At 31.1% G+C, this 22,877-nt stretch overlaps 1 long non-coding RNA gene across 2 annotated transcripts in view; it reads right to left on the bottom strand.

Moving 5' to 3' along the window:
* The window catches only part of LOC149058816 (uncharacterized), a 51,993-nt gene that overhangs the window by 22,071 nt on the left and 7,045 nt on the right, over positions 1-22,877 (bottom strand). The window contains exon 2 of one of the 2 annotated variants that reach the window (XR_016190109.1): positions 9,961-10,046. The exons of the other annotated variant lie outside the window; for it this stretch is intronic. This is a non-coding gene — a long non-coding RNA (uncharacterized LOC149058816). The remainder of the gene's footprint in view (positions 1-9,960; positions 10,047-22,877) is intronic. 2 annotated transcript variants of the gene reach the window in all.

Raw genomic sequence — 22,877 nt, 5'->3', positions numbered from 1 at the left:
AATATTTTTGGTATCCCTTTTTAAAACTAACGACAAAAAATATTTTGGAAATAGTATTATTTTTAAAGACTTAATTTCTGAATTAAATTATTTAGAAAATACTGGTATTTTTGTCACAGTTAATAATAAAGTTCATCATATATTCTTCTCTTTGGGTTTGATTATAGGAGATAATTTAGGCTTACATTCCATATTGGGATTTACTGAAAGTTTTGTTTCTAGATATCCATGCAGGTTTTGTAAAACCATTAAAAATGAATGTCATGTACAAACCACAGCGGTAGATATAAATCTTAGAAACAGTATAAATTATGCTGATGATCTTGAATTAAATGATGTATTATTAACTGGAGTAAAAGAATCATGTGTGTGGAATGAAATAAGTTCTTTTCATGTAACACAGAATTATTGTGTTGACATAATGCACGACATGCTTGAAGGTGTTTGTAATTATGATATAGGTTTGATGCTAAAAATAATGATTTTTGATTTAAAATATTTCACAATTGATAAACTCAATAATAGAATTGAGTTATTTGACTATGGATCAGTAGATATTCAAAATCGACCAACCTTAATTGCTAGCGAAACTTTAAAAAGTAAAGGGAAAAAACTAAAAATGTCAGCTGGTGAAATGCTATGTTTTGTTAAAAACCTGGGACTTATAATTGGAGATTTAGTTCCTCTTAATTCAGAGATTTGGTCAATCTACATTATACTTAATAAAATTTTAAATATAATTTTATCGAAGTGGATTAAAGTTGAAGACTCAATACTCCTTGAAAATCTTATTACCGAACATCACAATACATACCTTAAAATATTTTGTGTCAATTTAAAGCCAAAACATCATCATATGGTTCATTATCCTTTAATCATTCAAAAATCTGGCCCTTTATCGTTATTTTGGGCAATGCGATTTGAAGGTAAGCACAGAGAATTAAAAACTACTGCTCATTCAATAACATCAAGAAAAAATATTCAAAAAACATTATGTCTAAAACAACAATTAAGACTTTCTTATAGATTATTATCAACTAAAATTGATCATTATAGCATTCATATGGAAATAGGGCCAATAATAAAATTAAGTCCAATGGAAATTGAATTATATAATAGATATTCAGGTTATTATGATTTAAATAATGTATCATTTGTTACCTGGGTAAAAATTAAGGGAATTGTGTACAATACCAAAAATATGTCAGTTATTATTAATATATGTGATGAAAATGACATGTTACCTTTATTTGGATTAATTAAATGTATTTTTATCATAGATAATGAACCATTTATTATTTATAATATGTTTAAAACAATTCATTATGATGAACATTTTGGAGCATTTAATGTTATGTTAACTTCTGAATTACAATGTATAAAATTAAATGAATTAGATAATAGTTTTCCTGTTCACCACATAAGTATATCCAATGGAACTATATTTATAAAAATGTATACCTAAATTGGCTAAATTAAAAAAATAAATATTTTATATGTATAAATTGTTTTTTTTTTTAAATTATTATTTGTACAGTTTCAGAAATTTACTGTACCTATAGGTGCATTACACTGAATTCTATAATTTATTATAATACACTATAGGTATTTAATGTATTATGTATAATATTTATAGTAATTTTATTATAAATTATCTCTAATGTTCATATTATATTAAAATTACATTATTATTATAACTTTATATTTTGTATGTGTAATTAATTACATTGTTTATTGTTTTGTAAGATATATTTTGCACTTAATAAATATTCAATCAATTGATAACTGTCATACTTTTCTATAAAAATAGTGTGTATAAATATCCAATTTTAAATGCATCAATAATACTTCAGTTTATAGCTTTGAATGCTATGATGCTTATTACTAATCAGACAAAAAATTGTTATAGTAAACAAGTTTTACTGTAGTAAATTTGACTTGGGTTTAAGTGGTCACATTATAAGTTTTATTTTTATATTACCATAAAATTATGTTCTAATTACTATAAAAATTTTAAAATAACTAAATTTAAAAGTAAACATTTCTATATAACTATGTTACAAGCACTATAAGCATTGTTCAAATGACTAAATTAAAAAGTACAAGTTACCATAAAATTATGTTAAAATTACTATAAACATTATAAAATAACTAAATTAAAAAGTACACATTACTGTATAACTATGTTAAAAATACTATAAGCATTGTTCAAATGACTAAATTAAAAGTACAAGTTACCATAAAATTATGTTAAAAATACTATAAGCATTGTTCAAATGACTAAATTAAAAAGTACAAGTTACCATAAAATTATGTTAAAATTACTATAAACATTGTACAAATAACTGAATTATAAAGCAATGAGTACTAAAAATGTATAGTTCATAATACTATATTTTTGGTCTGGATAACTATAAAATCATAACTACATATTTTTAGTAAATATGACTAACTTTATAGCTATCCCTATAGCAATTGTATAATACAGTCAATCCTACTATTTTTATGGTGAAAATAACTGTTTTGTTTTTTCCGTGTATATATACACACACACACACACACACACACACACACATATATATATATATGGGGGTGTATCAGCATAACGAGATCCTTCATAGTGCTGCTTATATAATATATAGTTAGATATATAATATATATATAGATTGGATGGGGTTTGCCTATCCCATATACATACGCCATGTATTTTGTTTTTGCCCACGTGGTCCAGAAGAATAGTGTCGATTTTTCGCGAGAACGTAAATAAACGATTCGCCAGGGCCATCTACCGGAATAGCTTTTACTCGGAAACTTCGAATTCGTATATAAATGTATAAATATATGGGTGTGTGTGTATACACGAACACATGTGCATAATACAAAATATTCCCATGCGGCTACCAAACAGTAATTTGATCGTCTCACATTGGCAAAACGAAATTCCACGCGTGTTACACTGTAGTACCTCTATAACATATATAGTGTCAATATTGTACCAGTCGCACCGGTATTAAATGTAATAATATTTAGAGCCAATAGTTTGAAGTTCCAAATTTTCCAGAAAAGTGAACGACTATAGACGGATGAGTGCGGTATGCTCTCACAATATTCGAAAAATTTGCTTTGTAATTGGTTAAGTTTTAAGTTTTAAAGTTTATTTTTTTCGTCGATATTTTATCGAATTATTTTACCGTTGAAATAAAAATTACCGTAAAACATTAAAACTTGCAAAAATCAGCAGCTGTATACAAGCATTTAAAATTTAAATATTACAAGTATATAATATGATAGGTGGTAGTGGAATATAACCTAATAATATATTATATTAGCTGGTATATTTTAACCACAATTCGATGAAATATACGTCTATAATAAGCTTGGCAACAAATGAACTTTTCACTGTTTAGCGTGAACAGAGTTTGAACGTGCAGCACGTTTTAAAAGCTACAAGATATATAGAAATTATATATTTATTCAATATCTTAGATGATAAATTCTGATTGGGGTAAACATTTTCTGCGTTTTAATATCGTTTTAGTATCGTTTCAAGCAGATATTAAATTGAAAATCTGAGCACCTATTTAACTGCGCATTGTGTTTTAATAATTATTGAAATTAGCGTGAGACCAAATAATAATATCAAACAAATAAGGTATAATCCATCACGTGGGACTCTATAGCCTCTCTACCACCAACTATAAAAATCTATATTATGTACTGTCATGGCACCTATAATATGTATGTATATGTACTATGTATGTATGAACCACTTCCGCGGAAGTCTATGCATGCGGTAGGTATGCTATGCATGTGAAAACACTATTTATTTCATTATATTCCACGATTTAACGGATTTATACATCGAAAATAGGTATATACCTAATAAGTAATAATATCGTATATGTATGTGTTGTAAATAAGCGTATAACACAATATAATTACAGTATTTGTATTCCTGTGATTTCTGCCTCTATTGAAATAATTCATTTTATTTGTAATAATAATATTTAAAGAAGCCTTATGAAAATATTGTGTTTTTTTCTTCTTCACTAGGCGATAAATTAATCAATAGACGGCCAATGAAAAACCCGTTTGTCCGGATACGTTTGAAATATTAAAAAAATACGGACGGACGCAAGCGATAGCAACGACTCCCCTCCTCGTGCTCTTCACCACGCGCTAACCTATTACGTTTTTTTATTGGTCCTCAACAATGACGGTCGTTGAAGTCGTAAATTACGCAAAGCCTAAGTATTCATAAAACTGTTAAGTATATGTTTTGAATGTCAATCCTAATGAGAAGAGCGCACACTATGTTGCTGCTGCATCGAGCGCATAATATTATAGCTTGCATGCACGGCGTCCCGCTGTAAAACTTTAGAATTGTTTTCACACACCATTTTCGTTTAGTTTTAACCATAGGTATACACATCCATATGAAATCGTCCATGGTGATTATTTTATTTCTATCAACTTCTACAATAGTTTTTTAACGCCTCTACTCTCTAAACCACGAGGATGTGATATAAATAGCACCTATATAGACATAATAATGCACATTTGTTACTATTCCACTATTTCCACAATAGAAAAGAATTTTAAATTTAACGCAACTTCGATTACGTTTCGATTTCAGATTTCAGATTTCCTGAACTGAAAATATTATTAATAACAGCTTAAATAGTTTCGGTGTATTATTGACGATTGCAACTTGTTATAACATTATGACTAGGTATATGTAGTTCTTTGGTTGTGGTGTAGCAAGTATAAAATTAAATATATACCTAGTGCTAATCTCAGAAGTTTCATAAATTAAAACAGATTGTTATAGAGAACAACCGATAAATCTTGTACAATTTGATTTGATTTTGTTTGATGACTACATGCATGTCTATGCTAGATTATTAAATCGTTACCATAAAATCGTTAAAGTCACAAGCTTTTGTTATTAGTACAAAAAAACGATGTCGTTATAACCGACTATAAATTATATTATAGTCTTGAAAACATAGTAACAAAAGATTTTTTCGTTATTTTTTAGTGTACTTTTTTTTTATACCTATAGCGATATATCTGCAGGTCACCATATTGTTAAAGACTACTATCTAGGTTTTCTCGAACGGTCTTAAAAATTACCGTTTGATGTATACCGGTAACAAATATACACGCGTTTCAATTAATCTTTCCCGGGTACGGTGTATTTTGACATTTGGCTCTTTGTCCAAAGGATAATGGTAGTTTTTTGTTCGCGAAAAATTAGTTTTTTACTGCTTCCCGGTAGGGGGAGATATTTCTCACATACGTAGTAAATCCTAAGTCTTTTGTGAGTTTTGTATTTGTGTGGAAGGTACCTCCCATATAATATGTGATACGGACAAAAAATATTAAATTCCCGGCAGCGGCGTTATTGTTATTAAAAATGAGAGAGATTGCTATATATAGATACTATTTTTTCATGCCCCAAACGTCTTATTTTCTATATAAATACCTAAAATTCTACCCTCGGGAAATTAATGTATTTTATTACCGGGGTTGAATGTTTTGACACACATAGGTTGAAAAAAATAATATAATTTATACGTCGTCTGCTCGTTATATAGGTACAAATGTCTTCACCTTCGTACGTTTTTATATTTTTATTTTATTATTAGTGCGTACAAATGATATCCGAGTAGGATTTGATTTATTATATAACTTTTATTGCGAAACAAGAACAAACTTCGTTATAGATTATAATATAATATAATATGCAGTACGAGTATAATTTAAGTTTTTTTTATTCGGCGATCTTAAATACCATAATGGTAGTATTAAAATCAGCTTTTTTCTTATACAATGTGATTATATTATGAAACAAAAAGCACCTACTAAAGTATACTACATAATGTCTAGTGTCTACCCAATTATTAGATGTACAATTTTTGTAACCATCGCACCTACCTAAAGTTTAATTGGTATTATATGGGTACATGATGTACGCAATGAATTAAAATCGTTCGTCGTACGATAATAATATTATTTCATTGAGTAATTAGCGATTATCAACGTCAAACAATGGTCGAACGTTAACTGTTATATTTGATATATTTTAATTATACGTAATATGTATATTTATGGGCGGAATCAAACGCAGATACATACAATTATAAACCTAACATAACGTGTAACCGTGATTTGTTCTCGTGTGAAATATATAAGCGTAATAGTAATATAGTTGGCATTTCGAGAGGTAAAAAATGTTCGTTTATAACTTATTTTACAAATGATTAGTCTTGAGTGAACACTTTTCAGATTGTCGTGAGACGTGTAATTTGCGATCCACGTATTATATTATTATAATATTAATTATTATTAATAATTTATTAAGTATAATTTTATTTACTTTCTGAGAAAAATGTATGCTAATATACATATGATACGCATATTTGAGGCAGTTACTACACAAAATGTAGATACCCAAAACGTCGAAATATCGTAAAATATAATATTACAAATATACAAAGTATAAGTTATAGGGAAAATATTCTAATCGGATTTTCTATCAGCGTACGAGCGCAATAATAAAAAAAAAGCTTAAAAAATCTGACATTTCTATAAAATCTTGTGATATTCATATGTGTATACTAACTGCATAATAAATAATATAATATATGGTATATGTATACCGTGTGCCAACAAAAAATGTCTGAAACACACCCGTTTGTAAAAGAAAAATTGTCTGAATAATTATCGACTTGTTTGAAAAAAAAATATATTCTTACAATCGCATGTGTACCTATAGCGTGTCCTGCAGTGCGCGCATGCTTTAGATATTTTCAAATGTTTTATTGCATTATTTGAATCGATAGAATCTATCTGAAGTCAATCCTAATTTTTTGATTTTTTAATATTATTCTACTTTTTTAATTACAACAATCCTTTTTAATTTCATACTCCGAAGTGGCACATTTTTTGGAATATTCCGGCATACTAAATTCGAATTTTGATCATGAAGTTTAATAGTTAAACATTTACAAATAACAGAAAATTATTATTTAATATATATGTATATATATGTATATATAATATATATAAATATATATATATTTATATTAATCTGGTTCATAACCATTTTGTAGTACAAGTAATACAGTAAAAATGTAACTTTTCTAGGCAAAAAGTATTAACTTGTTAGATAACCTCCCTGTCTATTACATATATTATACACTATTTAAGACTCTTAATATGATATTATTTTCTTAAGATTATTTGGTTTAAGACTTTTTTTCATTGAAATGTTGACAGTGTCCATAAATAAGCATGATGGGGAAAAAGGAGACTATCTTACATAGAATATTTCTCGAGTTAGCATTTCAACTACCACTCACTATAGGTTTTTGAAACTTGGTTTTGAATAGAGGCTTAAGTAGCCCGGAGCCAGGTAAATTTCACGAAAGATAGGGAAATACAATTTGTACTTACTATTAGATTTGGACATAAAAAATCTATTTATACTGACAAAAATAGGGCACGCTATATTGTGTAAGGGAAGGGGCAATTGCCACCCTTAGGTACACCATATCTGCAGAAACTCGCCTTGAAATAAACAAAATATTGATATTTTCTTGGTAAAATTATATGATACATAATACTATAATCATATTATCATATACAATCTAAATTTAATTTCGATACACAAGAATATAAAACGATTCTTTTCATCGCTCTTTGTCATCGTCGCATACATGGGAATAAGTGCTTCGAAAGTGCATTTTAAGTATATAAATACGCACTATTGGAGTATTTCAATCTTATGTATATAGGAGTTACACACCAGACTGAAGTGTGTGCGAATGAAAATAGCCATCGGGTGGCTCGTTTGAAAAAAATAAAAAATAATTTCCGTCAAAAACACTCTGCATACAATGGTTGGGGAGAGGACTCCTCAATACAGAAACATATATACACATATATATATCCCACATGTATCACGTGTCGTAAAATGACGACTCGACTCGCGTTTCCGGTTCATGGATATATACGTGTTCTTATGTATAGTACACGCGTGTTATATATATACACATATATAATAAATGTGTTGTATTTGTATGTATATGGTGTTACGGTGTATCCGCCGCACGTCCTGAATCACCACCATGGTTATACCCTTTTAGGCCTGTTATATTATACGCAAAAAGATATCTTTTGACGCAGATCTATTACTTCGAGTAGTGATATTGTATAACGTGGAAAAACTGTAGTGCGATTCGGGGGTGCAATATTTATTCATATTTATTTTAGCATAATACTTCGTTGCAAATATTATTATTATCATCGCGTAAACGATAACAAGAGTATTATTATATGCTATTATCAGCGTTGGAGATATATATATATATACTGTTATTGTATATAGACTGCAGAGTGCAAGCACTTCGACTATATCTGCACTTATACGTCGTTTGCATTATTTCACCACAATAATGGAACTTTCTGGTCCTGAGGGGGAGAGGGAAATAATAAACGACAAAATACCCAAGTGTATATCAGCGAGTCAAGATACAATATTATTATATATTCGTTTTCGTACTCGTGCAGCTCACTATTTTTGTAAGGAATATATGTATATACATGTGATATATATATATATATATATATACATATATATATATATATATATATATATAATCATCGCGACGTTTGCGTCCGTAATGCTTTATGGCGCACACTCGCTTTTTCAAGTTATTTTCTTTTTTCTTTTAAGTGCGTATACACGTATATATATTTGTGTATGTGTGTGTGCGTATATAAATGCGTTAGAGGGAATAACGTAATGGAATACCGTAATGAGCGTTCTCGAGTCGAGTCGCAGCAGCGCCGCGTGTCGAAAACGACCTCCCGGAACAGCTGCGTAGCCTACCGCCGCCACTTCGTCGACAATGAAAACTTTTCTATAATATACGCGCCCTTCGAAAGTCGAAAATTACTTTGAGTAAAAAAAAAATTGCTCACTCGTGTATCGCAAAAAAAATATATTATTATTACGCGTACTGCGTCGCATCATATACTATTTATATTATATACTTATACCTATGTATTTATATATACATATATATATACGTCTTTTATCAATATATATACAACATAATATGATTAATTGAAGTACCTATGTATTATTATCGAAAAAAAATAATAACTCAATTTCATTGCATTCCTTGTCGCTGGTCGACTTTACACTGAGTTTAAGATTTAAAACGACTATAATATTTGGTATACGTAGATTTCACAACTTTCAGTAGATACCAAGAATGGGTAGGTAGTTAAACGAATAAATAAATATTGTTTATGCGTACGACGTATTTTTACAGTGAATAAATAAACGTAAATACCAAATTATTTGTCATCATATGATCATTTTCTTACTCAATATCTGTACAAGATAAAAAAAAAAAAATGCGACATGTATAACTATACACTCGGACTTTTGCCCTAACCTAACCAATTTCATATTTTTGTGTTAACCTTGCAGGATATCTTTTAAGCAAGTCCAATCAACTTCGAATTAACCATATCTGAGAGTCCAACTATATATTATACTACAGCATACATCTCGATATTTCAACATTTTAATTTTAATTTTTTAAGTTCTAATGTTATTTATCTAATAATTTCTTATTTTTTAATAATATTAATTTTGATGCACATAAACTAAAAATTATAAACAGATCTAAACCCTATTGAACTATATAATAGTTATAATTACTTAAACACTTAAGTTAAATTTTAACATAATATTATAATATGAATAGATTTTCATTAGTTATATATAATATATATGTCCCCGTGCTGCAGTGAGTACCTATATGGTCGTAGAGTTCTCAACACTCTATATAATAATTATTGTTATAACAATGAATTATTTACCAAATGCTCGACATATTGTTAAAATATTGTATGTTTATGTTGTATTATATATTATACCTATTTGTATTTGTCGGATTTTGTCAGTGTCCTTAACGCTTGATGATAACCATTCCTCGGACGATTTCACACTTTTCCGGCGGCATCTGAAAACATATAAATACATTATTATATTAGGTACTCATACTGTATATACTTTGGTAAATACACGACACACACTCAAATATACTTATAGTCTAATATATATGGTATTTATAATATTATCAATATTACTATCCGACAAACACACCCAGCGATCTCATAAATACTGACCCACTCAAAAAATGTCTAACGAATCGAAAATCTAAATATGTTTTTCAAGTGCGTGTTTTTTTTTTCGAAAAACTCAACAATCTCGGTTATACTTATAGGGGTTTAATATTCCCATGTTTTTTTTTTTTAAGCGATTCATTAAAAAAATAAAATACTCTTCTTCTCGACCGAGCTCAGCCTTGGTCGGAATCGTTTTTCCGATACGCCAAATATACGTTTTGACCCCGAACGACATGTCATCGTCCTCTCGCGCGCTGTTATAAATTTATAATATAACAATATATGCATTTATAAGCACTTATATAAGATAGTAAGATCGCTCGATGATTGAATATAATTTGTTTACAAAAAATAAAATGGCCGTCGCTTAAAATGAAACCGGGACTGAAATAAGAACGGAAATTCACATTACTTAGGCTTAAGCAATTCCCTCGGGCAGCAATTGTGAGAGAGACATTTAAAGTATAAAGTCACTGCATTTTCGAGATTTCTGAAACTGCTCCATCATCGTATATACCCGCGTATATAATATTATTATAATATAAACATGATGATGATGCTGTTCTGAGTGTACAGTATATAATATACATATATATGTATATATAGTATATATAGGTACCTATATACTGCACATTGGCTAAAGGCGAACCACCGCTAGTCTACGGGGAATTCACGGGAGGGTACAAAATTTGCATCCAGTAATTGGCTGGGATTCAACGAGTCGGCGGCGGTGGCGAGGAAACGACTACGAATTGCACTCATCCAGCGAAAACGTCTCCGAGCTGATAACGGAATAAGGGCGGTTATTCGGAATACTAATACGGTAATATATAATATACGTCACGTGTGTGCAGTGGTGGTCTCTCGTAAGTCGGTGGTTTCGCGCGTGCATGCTGAAGTACCCCCCGGGGATAATATCTCTATTATGTGCGTACCACGTGATGGATATAACGTCGGAACGTCGCGAGCGGGGTAAACATTATACATATATTATATGGATGGGACTTATTGTGCGCGCGTGCATCATTATTATTCGCTTCTCGCGATCTCGTGCCCGAGGCTACAGTACATAGCAGCGTTTTATTAAACGTGGATCCGAATGTGGTTTTTCTCAACCCCCTCCTACCCCTCCCGCGTGATGTTGTGTAAAAACCAAAGACGTTTTCAGCGTAAAGCTAAACTGCAGCTGTGACACACAAAATTCACACCCTCAGACCCTGAACTTTACATACTATCGCTATATAAACTGACGAATTTGCTGACGAATCCGACATCCGCAGGTTTCTGCAGTATGATTTACTACTGAAACCCTCTTTACACTCGCCTCCTGACGAATCACATTTTACCGCCGTCTACTAGATAGGTCTCCTACACATTTATTATGTTTAAATACTTAACTAAAATCGAAAACACTTAAAACATTCACGCACGTAGAACCAATATATAGGTACCGACTGCATGTCTACGGATTAAAAAACAAGCGATTAGATTTAAAAAAAAAAATTTGAAATGAATTTTATAGACTGCGCGTTGCCTTCTGGGTATAGGTACAGTAGTTATTTTCAAAATTACAAATTTGAAAACAAGTTATCGCGACGAGAACACAAACACTTGTCCTAGACATTTATAAATACATATATAATATTATAAATATTTACGAGTGCAGGCGGTTATTTTGAATATTATAAGAATATTATGCACAGATGATCGTTATCACGTCGTACAATATAATATATATTATTAGCTATAATATGTTGTTTTATTCGATCGTGGTCTGTGGTGTCGATCCGAACGCGGAAATGAATTAAAAACACATTTTGCGTGACGTGATAACAACCCGATATACATGCGTATCATCATAAAAAAACATAAATATATAGGTACCTACATTAAATTTATATTTACAAATGCGGTTGAGAAATCGACGTCGTTCGCTGTGCAACGCATGTGTAGTGCACGCGTAGAATTAATAAATTCAATGAATCGTTTAAACTCACGAGTGTGAGTATTAGCACTGCTACAGTGCACAAAACAGGTGTGTATCATAATAATCTACGAAATCGCTCGCGGGACTTTAGCCGTGCAGTAAATACGTTTAGTAACTTAATATAACAAATACATAATTTGTATTTTATGTGTATATATAAATTAAATAAACAATGCGCACGTGTGCGGTTTATTATATTATCTTGCAGTAGGTACCTACCTATATATACGCTCAGATATAATTAGGTATGTAGTCTGTGGCGTATAAATATATCGAATGCGATTAAAGGTAGGTAAAGTAAGTACGGAAATAAAAAAAACCGTTTCGCACTTCGGACGTATTTGATATATTATTATGATTATTATTATGCATAATATATAATATAGGTGCACGCGTCGTTAACGGGCACATTACAAAATGTATTACTGCCGCGGTGTTACGTACATATAATATTATTGGATATCATATAAAGTTAACGACGGTTTAAAAATGCATAAATATTTACTTAACAACTTTTCAAACATCTATGACCATAAAACGAGATATTTTTAACGACCGACGTCGCAATTATTCCGAGCGCGAGCGCATTACACCACACGAGCGTTAATATATAATAATAATAGGTATATATCAATACACATCTAGGAATTAGGATGTGCCATGTCCACGTAATTATACAAGTTTAAGCGACACAAGTACGCGCGTATCGTCTAAAAGGGGATGGAAAACGCGTACAATATGTGTAAGTGTGTATACGTGATAATAATGACCATCGACTATTATAATATTTTATTATGATACCTATGCCTGCCCAGGCTCCACAGCAGTAAATGATGTGCCGTAAGTCACACATTTGAAAAAACAAAATAATTTGCACCCTCTGTATTACCGCTACACACGTTATGACGATATTCTATACTACTCATCCTTATAATCTTTGACTATTCAAATTTTGCTGCTATAAGTATTAGATATATATTATGTGGTATATAAATAAAATCAGTCACTATTCGTTTCGAATTTCGCGTACCGCCGTGTCAGCTTGCCAGACGAACATTTGTAATTCGTATACCATTAATTACGACGATTTTCCAGACTGTCGGTTCGCGTATGCCACTGTGCTAAATCGTAAATATAAAACCTCTGTTTAGTTTCGTATTGTGCTTATTATTACATTATAATGATTTTATTTTTATTTTTTTTTTGGCGGCTATTTCTTACGCGTGGTCAACGTCTGTTTTTGTCGGTTTGATATTTTACACGTACCGATATACCTATTATCGTTTACCATTTACGCTATATATTATAACCATAAGGTACATCAGCGGCCACATTTTTCGCGTGAAATCTTTAACCGTTCCGACGCGCCGCATTACACCACGCCGTAGAGACAAAATGGTTCCGAACGATATTATTATGCGACGGTGGCGCAGGTGCGGTCAAAATGCGATCGCGACAATACCCCAAACGTTTCCTATAGTAACAATAATATAATAGATAGGTGTGTATAATGGAAGGTAAGAATGAAAATAATACAATTATTACAATACGTTTAAAGAAAACACGTACAAATGTGATACGAATATAATATACAACACGTGAGCATAATATGTTATACATTGCTGCAGCCGTCCTCTACGTAGTATGGGTGACTGCAACAGTTCCTCCCCTAATATAAGACACGGAGTAACGGGGAGGGATCTGAGAAAATAAATCTCGAAATATGTTTTGACGTGCATTGTCACCGTTGGGTCGTAAAACGCGAGATCGAGTTTTCAGCGTCAAAGGGGGGCGCGCGAGGGTGTCGCATATATATAACATACGGCCCATATAGGTAATATAATGATTTTGGAATATTTCAGAAGACATTTTTGTTTTCCCTATCCGAGTACTGAGCGTTATTAAATGATTATCAAGGTGGTGTGTTTATACCTATATAAGATAGTGTAGATATATATTGGTGTTTTGGGGGCTGGGATTTTTGGCACTGCACCAAATACCTAATACCTAAACTTCGAAGGATAAACATAGTTTTTAAGCTACTTGTTCTTATATATTGATATAAATCTATTTATTAGGTATAGACTATAGGTCGTTCATGTAACGAATGTTATAAAATATTGGTAGAAATGACTGTAGAACGATGATAGATCAATTAATCGATTATCGAGTAATTTCAAGTGAGACATAAGTCTTATAAACTGATACTCATAAACACACACAACTAATATTATATAATAATATAGATATAGATGTAATTTATTCCGTCATTTGAGAGGAGTGCTTTCGAAAGGTCAAAATATGCGAAGCGTATAGGTATAAGAAGTGCATTAAAACGACTGGTATCACGGTGAAATTAAACACGTTTATCTATTTAGGTCTACCCCTTCCCATGCGAAAAAAACGAAAATGACCTCCCGAAATGCCATCCCTATAATAATTGTGCCGTGTGTGTTCAGAATGTCCAGATATAGTTGGGTACATGATAATATATTTATAATATAAATAAAGATTATTTGATCGTCTGGCGCCAACAAAAATATACCTACATAAAATTATAGGTTCGTTTTCTTTTACGTTCAACACTCAGTGCCATTATTACTCGGAAATATAAAAGTATGCTTTCGACGCCCCGTCACCATTTAATTATTATTCATAACTCTTATTTTAATTTTATTTTTTTTATGACTTCAAAAATTTATTGCACACATATACAATATTATAAAGTGTCAAATCCGAGACGATTTCAATAAATGTTATTAACATGTTTCTCTGCTATAAAATTTGAAAATATACATACCTTTGTGTTATTTTTATCCAGACGATTTTTCGTGTTTATAATTTTTACATGATTATATGATGTGATGTAATTATATAATAGGGAAATAATGAACACTATATTTTAACATAAATAATATTCAAACTTAATCTGAAAACAGTTGACACTCTTTTATAAAGTAGTATATTTTAATATTTTAATGAGTATATGGTTTGGATTTAAAGGAAAATTATACTTTTTTTGGATTTTAATAAAAATAATTCTTGTACTAAAATATGTTTCATTTATTTCTATTAATGATCAAACATTTTTTTTTTAAATTTGATGTTACACCTTACACTATAAGTTTGTCATAATTGTTTAATTATACGTATTAATGGTACAGTCCCACAAAAGCTTGCAATGCATTCTCTGTTTAAAATTGCCTCAAATTACAAGAAAATACTCACAGGGGCACACATAGCTTTATTATAGTTGATACAGATGAATCCAGTTAAAATATTAAGTTGTCAGCACAGTTGATTATGTGATTATCAAATTTAAATTTAAATTAAATGTTATTTTTAACCTGTTTTTTATGTTAACTTTTAAGTGCTTTTTGTTACTTATATTGCTTCCAAATTAGAACCTTAAAAATGATTTTATTGCATTAATGTTTAATGCGTATTAAGTGTGAAATTATTTAAATTACACAATATCTAATTTTACGAGTATAACATACATAATATGAATCGAGAGTGTATGAGTGTGATTTTTTCCATAAATTATAAATATTAGTTTTTTAATTGAAAAAATTTTAATTACGATTATTATAATAATATATTATAGGTTTTAGTAAATGCTTGATGAATATAACGGTATAAGCGCAATTACAACAATTAGTTAATTGCGAATAAATCAAGTTCGAAATTATTATCGTCTTCAACGAATATTGATGGAAAATTAACTCGAAAAATAATATATGTTTTTTATTGATCTGACCCAAATTCAGCGGTTAAAGTACAATCATTATAAGTACTTGGTTTATATTTATTAAATATTTCTCTTTAAAGCGGTTACAACGTTGTGAACTGTTATTATTACAACTCATGAAGCCATGACAATACCGTATAATATATAATCAATTAAATGTTTATTGAACAATAATATGATATCAATGATGACGCTTAAAATAATAACGGGTTAATAATGTCACAGTATAACAATTATATATATATACTGTACACTCGTATAATATATATATTATAATTTATAAGTACCTATACCTATTTCATATTGTATTATTGCAATGCCGAAAGAAATAATTAAGTTTCGGTATTTTATAGCGTGCTTTATGTTTTATTTTATTGATGAAGACTGGAAGACTTAGGTACACAACTGTCGTAAGTCGTTTGACAAGGCTTTATATAAATATATAATATTATACATTGTGTTAACGTTTTTGAAATATTAAAACACGTGCAGATTTCCGTATATTATGTGTGGATGTTTGTATTTGTATAGTGATGACGTATTGGTTTGGTCCTCAGTGAGTTTTATCATTTGATGACATATAATCAGTACCTATAGCCTATGGTATTGTTTTGTTTATGAAAACGATGAGAAACAGATATTTATTACTATTATTTTGATATTTCAATAAATTTATATCCATTTTAGAAGTCACCGTTTTGGTTCGAAACGAATAGGAAATGTTATTTTATATTGTTGTATGATGCCCTACAATGAGAGTAATGTTTTAATAAATTAATCTGTAAATACCAATATATAAAATATGTCACGTATTATATACGCCGTATAATGCCACACTCAAAATGTAACCATTATTATAGTTGGTGCCTATGATTTTGTGCTATGATATTATACCTATTTAGACGTTCAATATAACGTAGTTATACGTTTACATTTAATAAAAATAAAGTTGAGTACGACGTTTTGAAGTAATCTAATCAAATTTTATGAACGTATTTATAATATTATATACTATTATACTTGTTTAACTAAATACATATTATAAGCTATATGTATCTAAAGTATTATCATCATAATACGTACAAATACGCCTATTTTGATTTTCGAGTGATTGGAAGAACTGAGTTAAAATTTTAAATCAATAATAATAAAAGATATTATTATTGTAGTATCACTCAATTTTTGAAATATAAATTTGCAAAACCATCGTGGGGGCTGTGATTCATTATCATCTGGCGCTGGTAAGTATAAAATTTATTTATCAAGTGATAGATACTAGACTGTCGTCAAAAACCACGGCTATACGTATACGAGAATAAACTGCACTGAATTCTGACTTCTGTCGGTATTACGTAGATAATATAGCTATTCTATACATTATACATATATCACTTACGGTACCCTGCTACTGCTGCGTAATAAGTTTGGTATGTACTATATATTTTAATGAGGAAGCGCAATAGTGTCCCAATATAAATTATAGCATCCTACATACGCGTACTCATATATATGTATGTTTATATATACATTATACATACATACATATATCATTGCATATAGCCGTCGGGTTTGCGCTGTTGCTGCTGCTGCTGCTATCGTTGTAGCAGGCACGTGAAACTCATTTCGTTCCAGTCGAACGACCATCGAAAGTCGTCTAGTCGTCGGACTGGAAAATGGGCCGTGCTTGGCATACGCATGGAGATATATATATATATGTATTACTATCCAAACGCGTGGTGATATAATGATATATGATATATACCTCTCTCTCTTTATATATATATATATATATATTTGAAGTGTATATAAAAGAGCTGCAGGGGCACGTTCAATATATACGTCGGTGACTGTAAGAGGAGAGAGAGATTTGACTATTTGGGGGTGAAAGGGTGCGAGAGGGTGCTCGCGACGAGGGTTAGAACATAATATATATATATAATATATAGACGTGATGCAAAGCGCTCTCCTCTCCCCAAACAACGACATTTCCGAAAACGCCCAGTTTGTTTTTTAACTCCCCTGCATACACACGAGTGTATATATATATATAATATATATATTATACGTTTATATAGACACACAAACACACACACACACACACATATATATATAGATGCAATTTCCTCATGACATATACTCACGTCGTATGATATGATATCAAATGTATATATACCTATATCTATACCTTTATTCCAGTATGCTTGCGAATTTCCGCCGAGGGGAAATCGGTCGACCTTATAAGCTGCACCGAAAGACGACCGAATTTGTCGTGCGCACGCTCTTTCGAGTTATGTTTGTATGTGTGTGTGTTCATGAGAGTGTATGTGTGTGTGAAACGACTTACGATATATATATATATATATATGAGATCGCTTCTACGATTCGATCGCAAAGTTATTTTTTTTAGGGTTTTCGATCTCATATATACATATATTTTGTCGTTTGCGTAAATGGCTTCCTTATTTTTCAGATAGACATCGCGATCGGTGACTCCAAACGATTTTTTTTTATCTCGTCATTCGCCTACACGAGTCAGAGTGTTCACCGCGGGGCCCGGACGAGATTTTTGTTCGAAGTCATTTGTTTGTTTGCTTTTAAAAAAAAAAAATAAAGAAACCCGAGAGAAACACTTTTTATATAAAACGTATATACTTATATATAAGTACAATAGACAGAAAACGAAGAGTTTGTCGTCAACCGTTTTTGATTCGTTGAAAGTATATAAATAATATACTCATATAATACTATATGAATCATAGACCATAGTAATTTTTATACAATATATATTACATCATTCGTACTTACAAATCATAATATACAAAATCTATAAAAATACCACGGCCAGAAATTCTCATATTTATAACTTTCGTTTTAACTAGTTTTCTTTTAATTATATATATACAATATTATACTGATTTAAGCGAACGCATTTCTCAGTTGTTTTGATTATCATAATATACATTGTTAATATTCAAGTCGTTAACAAAAACGTAAAACCACGCACTCGATTTTCATTCATCTCGCCGCTTGTATAAAAATATTTCATATTTTATGTGCGTCACTAAAATGTAAGTTGCTATTCTTTAAGCGTCGAGCTGATAACAACGCGACTGGCTTTGATAGGACCAATGTTGTACGAAAGTATACATATTATATATTAATAATTTTTTTTTAAACATAATAATATATATATATTATAATACACCACGTTATTTCATTTAATCGTGTGTTGCCTGCCTTGTGGAAAAACGGGAAAACATATTGAAATGTCTGAATTAAAATAGATAGGATATAATGTAGATAAGTAGTCGTCGAACGATTGAAACATCTGCGCCGACAATTAAACATTATAATATTATGATGATTTCAAATTTATACGACACTCGATCGTGAACGATAATTATTTAACGCGTCTGTCATGTCTCGTGCTCGGGGAATATTTTAATTCTTAATTTTTTTTTTTTCAAAGAGTCCCTGTCCATTCGTAGCCTTAGTAATTCCTTACATAGTTACATCATACGATAGATAATATATATTTTAATGTTATATGAGTACTATACATGACACATTATAATTACGACAGTAAAATTGTTAAATCAATACAATAACATGAATATGGTAAAACGAAAATCGTTTCAAAATATGAAATAGTGATTATTTTTACACACACGAGGCACATACTGCAGTTTAAAATACCTATTCAATTTAATAAGTCATAACGGCCACCAGCCGCGCACGTATATTTTATCGTTTTGTTTAAGCACGCATAATATTTATATATATATATATATATATATAGCACAGTCTCTGTAGCACATTTGTATATTAACGTATCGTTGCGAAACGGATTTTCTTCAGCTCTGCAAGTAGCTATGCGTTTCGGCTGAATTGATTTACATTATATTATTATTATTATCATAATGTGATTACGACGCGTTTTGAAGTTTCAAAGTTTGTACAATATACGTAGTGTGTGTATAGCATTTGCACGTCGAGGGGATCATATAATAAATAATATACGATAAAGCTGTCGCCGGAGAAACGTTAGTGTATGTAATGACAGTTTGGAGAAATGTATATATTATATTATACGCTACAGTACGCGAATAATGCGGTACGATTTCGTTAGTTTTCTGAGAATTTCTTTGAAATTAAAGTTTCACAAAGTTCGTTTGTATACACGGCGCACCATTATATATAAACTGAAACAGCGACTGTAGTTTGTGTAATATACAAAATATATATATATATTTATGTATAAGAGTGATTTGCGAAAATGTTGATGTGTTTCAATATATTATTATTCCAAGTCAGGCTCATGCTTATAAATATATATGTATATTTCAAAGTGCTGTGTGTGTGTGTGCGCGCGCGCCTTAGACGAGTCGAATAACCTAATGGACTGTGGTGTATATTGATGATTTTCCCGAGTGGTTTATAAATTATATCGGCGCCCGTCTTCGGACAAAGTGTTTTAAATCTGTGTGACTATGTGTAAACGAAAAATTGTTTATTCCGAACATGGTTATTTCGCCACGCCCCAAGTGGAAGTCTCACAGCCAGTAAGATTATTATAATATTGTATTCTATAATATTACATAGAGATACTGTAGATTTCTTCAGGAACGAGACGAATAGTTTTATAAATCAAAACAGAATATAATGCGTCGTTTTATAATACATCAGACGTCATAATCGTCATATACGATAATACTATTCTAGTATATTGATATAGGTATTGAAGTTCAGGGGTTCACCTCCAACTGATATGAATGCAGCCACATTAGGAATTCAGAAACTTTTCGGGGGCCATCGAAACTTAATTTAATTCACCATTAAAAATAAATTTCTTGTTTGCGAGTAATATTAAATTCGTTCACGGGTAACCCATTCGATGACACCCTGGTATAAAACATATTCCACGTAGAGAAGCGTATGTGCACAAGGTTGTAGGTCATAGAGTTTACAGATGTTTATTGAGAAATATAGCATTCTCATCCTTGGTTTAACTATAAACCGTCTAGTACACAGAGTATACCATAACATTTTATCATTAATATTATAAGTAATCATATACGTTTACATATACCATCGAAAATCAAACGAATTCAATTTTGTAATTTTATAACGATCTTTGTAAAAATGAATGCTGTGGTTGTGGCAAAATTACCTATGTAAAATATAGTTGATAGTGATAGATACATAAAAAAAGTTGACATACATGGTCGGATCAAAAACTGGAAAACTGGGAATTCATCATTCCCCATCAAGTAATATTTTCTATATTGTTTTCGCCGTAAACTGTATCGTTTAGAATATTAAATTATAATTAGTACATCATGTATTTTATGTTTGATATTTAAGTGACAGGCTAATATCTTTAAAATATTTTGTAAAATAATAATTAATTAAATATTTTCATACGTTAACCGATGAACGTTAGACGTATTGTAGTATAGAAATCAATCACATCCATACAATCCCCCCCCCCCCTAATATTTCGTCACTTCAATAAGAATAGACAATATTTTCGCGACCGTTCCGACGACGGCCGTTGGCGATAAATATAGCCATATATAAATATTATTAAAGTAGGTACTCAAATGCGAATGCAACCGACTGCAGCCGCGAACCTGACCTACGTCAGGTGCGTATAAAATATAATGGTCGCAATCGGGGCGCATCGTAAAAACCGTTTTTATCGCCTTCGTGACGTCACCGAGTCAGCGCGATTTCGGCGTCAATGCAGCACACATGCCGCGGCAGTATATGAATTTTATATGACATTATGCTGCACACAGACCAATAAAGATCACATGCGTAATATAAATCACACACGCGCCGTTACAGGACATTCACCGCGACGTCGATGTTCGTCCTGCCAATTATTATTATAGTATACTTAATAACACATCATATGACTCACCGAACGTCAAGTACACCAAATTTAAATTAACAATTTAATATTGTTAGATATTATTAACCTTGTAATCGGCCCGACAAATTTTAATTTCTCGTTTTAATCATATTAGATTATTAATATGTGTACTCGGAATCGTAATAAACGTTTCCGATATGTATAATTTTCAGTCGAAGACGTGACGTGTAAAAAAATAGTAATCGTCAATTATATAGAAATGTCGAGATATTAACGGTGATAATCATCACCCATATTATTATCCTGTATTAGTTATGAATTGATTTCCCGTATAAATTATTATGCGAATGTGATTTAACGAGTATATTTTATATTAAATCTGACGTCATAATAATATACGTGAATGCGCGTGTATCTTTCGATCGTAAAAGTGGCACCACAGTGCGAGACTGCACCGGAAAGTCTCGACGGGGCGCGACGCGACGGTGGCGGTGGTGTATCCGTTCAGAAAACCGTCAGACGATGAAAATATTCCGATTTTCGACACCCCACCATCATCGGTCGTACGGCAATAATAATATTGTCCGATGCAGTTTGAGGGGGGTCAAGGCCAAACTCGAAAATATATAAAACCGAGTCGTAAACGACCGACACGAGTGATGTAATATATTTCGCGCATCCTATCCCATCGCATGCGCCACGAGATATTAGAACGTCGGCAACGATTTTCGTGGTAGAAGTGTGCCGAGGTCCTGCACGGAAAAAGATTTAATTTCTTCGAGGAAATAGCTAGAGTTACATCGTCCGGTTGCAGAATAGTATATAGTGTTTAATTTGTGCTGCGCATGCAAGCTGTCTATATCGTATAAAAAATACGTAAGAGATTTCGCTGAGAACGTGCATGATGTGGAGGCACTGATTCGGAATCGCAGCTAAACTTTCGGGCCCGTATCTCCATAGTACCTATCTCTATCATACAGTTTATTATATCGCCTTCGCATAGTTTTAATAAATACGATAAGGAATAAAGATAAGGTCTCGTGTATACA

This window comes from Diuraphis noxia, unplaced genomic scaffold (assembly GCF_037042655.1).
Source record: "Diuraphis noxia isolate RWA-SAM2 unplaced genomic scaffold, SU_Dnox_SAM2 contig0002, whole genome shotgun sequence".
In the NCBI taxonomy this organism is placed as follows: domain Eukaryota; kingdom Metazoa; phylum Arthropoda; class Insecta; order Hemiptera; family Aphididae; genus Diuraphis; species Diuraphis noxia.
This window is presented reverse-complemented; position numbering and strand designations above follow the sequence as displayed.